Genomic DNA, 2,904 nt, shown 5'->3' with positions numbered 1-2,904 from the left:
CGACAATTTAAACTACTCTTGATGACAGAGTAGATTAAATTTATCAAAAGAAAGGCTTACAAAAATCACTAACACCAAGGAGATCCTTTTGATTAACCTCAGTATCAAGGTTACTTTTAGGGAATAAAGTAAAAAAAAAAAAAAGTAAAAAATTCTGTGGAAATAGGTACTTATGGTATGCAATCAGTTTTAGAATTTATAGTACTTGTATAGAGAAATGTCAAAAAATGTATAAATGTAATGCCACAAACTTTAATAAATCATATGAAGAATCTCATTTTGATACTTGAACACTTGAAGTTGAAGAAGAACCTATAATTTTTTTTAAAAACAACTTTGGGGACTCTACCAACATGGCACCTACTCCCATCAGAAACTGCAATTGTAGGGGATCCCATAATCCCTTTGGACATGCATGAGCACCACACATACAGTCATGCATGCATACATGCTGGCACAACACTTGTACATATAAATAAATGTATATGCATTCCACTTAAAAGGAGAGAAAGAATCTTTTTTTTTAAACCTAGTGGTGTTTTGACTGTGAATTTTTGAGCAAGTTGATTATTATGTTATCAGAACTGATTTGTACTAAAGGTGTAATTGTAGGATAGGCATTCATCACAAACTTCTGAACAGTCAGGACCACTGGGTCATAGATCCACAACAGGACTGATGGATTGAGATCATAAAGTCCGCCCAGTATATAACCACAAAGAAAACCACCAGCAGCAATATGGTCTGAGTGGCCCTTTTCTCAGGGGATGCTCTCAGGTGGCTGATGCTATGAAGATGCTTGCATTGCCTCTGATATCTGAACAAGATTATCACTATATATGCACTTGTGGTCAGCATGACTCCTACAAGAAACACATCTCTAGAGGTTTTCACTGTTTTTTTTTTATTCAACATATTTTTTATTTACATTTCAAATGCTTTCCCCTTTTCTAGCCCCCCACTCCCCAAAAGTCCCATAGGCCCCCTTCTCTCCCCCTGTCCTCCCACCCACCCCTTCCCACTTCCCCATTTTGGTTTTGCCCTATACTTCTTCATTGAGTCTTTCTAGAACAAGGGGCCACTCGTCCTTTCTTCTTGTACCTCATTTGATGTATGGATTATGTTTGGGGTATTCCAGTTTTCTAGGTTAATATCCACTTATTAGTGAGTGCATACCATGAGTCACCTTTTGAGTCTGGGTTACCTCACTTAGTATGATGTTTTCTAGCTCCATCCATTTGCCTAAGAATTTCATGAATTCGTTGTTTCTAATGGCTGAATAGTACTCCATTGTGTAGATATACCACATTTTTTGCATCCACTCTTCTGTTGAGGGATACCTGGGTTCTTTCCAGCATCTGGCAATTATAAATAGGGCTGCTATGAACATAGTAGATCATGTATCCTTATTACATGGTGGGGAATCCTCTGGGTATATGCCCAGGAGTGGTATAGCAGGATCTTCTGGAAGTGAGGTGCCCAGTTTTCGGAGGAACCGCCAGACTGATTTCCAGAGTGGTTGTACCAATTTGCAACCCCACCAGCAGTGGAGGAGTGTTCCTCTTTCTCCACATCCTCTCCAACACCTGCTGTCTCCTGAATTTTTAATCTTAGCTATTCTGACTGGTGTAAGGTGAAATCTTAGGGTTGTTTTGATTTGCATTTCCCTAATGACTAATGAAGTTGAGCATTTTTTTAAGATGCTTCTCCGCCATCCGAAGTTCTTCAGGTGAGAATTCCCTGTTTAACTCTGTACCCCATTTTTTAATAGGGTTGTTTGGTTTTCTGGAGTCTAACTTCTTAAGTTCTTTATATATATTGGATATTAGCCCTCTATCTGATGTAGGATTGGTGAAGATCTTTTCCCAATTTGTTGGTTGCCGATTTGTCCTTTTGATGGTGTCCTTTGCCGTACAGAAACTTTGTAATTTTATGAGGTCCCATTTGTCAATTCTTGATCTTAGAGCTCAAATCCAAATGGATCAAGGACCTCCACATAAAGCCAGACACTCTGAAGCTAATAGAAAAGAAACTGGGGAAGACCCTTGAGGACATTGGTACAGGGAGAAAATTTCTGAACAGAACACCAATAGCGTATGCTCTAAGAGGTTTTCACTGTTAAAATCAATCCCCTGATGATATAGTTCATTGAAAAGAGAGAGCAGTATTTAGTGACCTTCATCTGGTTAGTCTCACTCAAATTGGTATAAGCACCAACATAGAATATCAGGTTACTACTGAAGGACAAATTAAAAGACCAAACATAGAAGAATGCGTGGATCATGTATTTTTTTAGTTTATGTTTAAATTTTGCCAATAAAGATGTATTGGGACTGATGGTGGCAGCCTGGCATAAACTCAGGAGACAAATGATGCAGATAGACAGGCCTCTCATTACCCTGCATATGTAAAAAGTTGTTTTGCACTTGAAGTCATTCTCAGTATTCAATGATTCAAACATGTCTGTAAGCAAAATATCACCTGCAGTGAAGAACAACATTATGTGAATGAAAGTCAGTTGGGAGGAGATCAGGTCCATGGGCTTAGGTCTGTGCCCTAGGATTATGAAAATATAGAAAACAAGAAGAAACATATTAGCTAGGACTCCAAACCCAGCTTGGATGTAAAGGATGTTCTCTAATGAGGATATAAGTGAGAGGTGAATTTACCTTAAGAGCATTGTTGAATCATATTTCTTATATCTGAAAAAAAAAGAGTATAAATCAACCTTGTGATTCACTGGATGGAATGCACATACCACATTCTGTTTTCCCAGCATTCTTGATTAACTTATCTCTTTAACTTTTGATGTTTCAGACCATTCATCATAGCCTACATTTCTAGATATCCTCCATGTATCTCCTGTATGGATAGACTATAAGAAACAGTAAACGCATTCATTGT

General features: G+C 38.0%; 1 pseudogene; it reads right to left on the bottom strand.

Annotated features, from left to right (window-relative positions):
• Nucleotides 1-529: 529 nt before the first annotated feature.
• Nucleotides 530-2,680, bottom strand: LOC127677484 (putative vomeronasal receptor-like protein 4; annotated as a pseudogene).
• Between the last annotated feature and the right edge of the window lie 224 nt (nt 2,681-2,904).

This window comes from Apodemus sylvaticus, chromosome 2, assembly GCF_947179515.1.
Source record: "Apodemus sylvaticus chromosome 2, mApoSyl1.1, whole genome shotgun sequence".
Classification (NCBI taxonomy): Eukaryota; Metazoa; Chordata; class Mammalia; order Rodentia; family Muridae; genus Apodemus; species Apodemus sylvaticus.
This window is presented reverse-complemented; position numbering and strand designations above follow the sequence as displayed.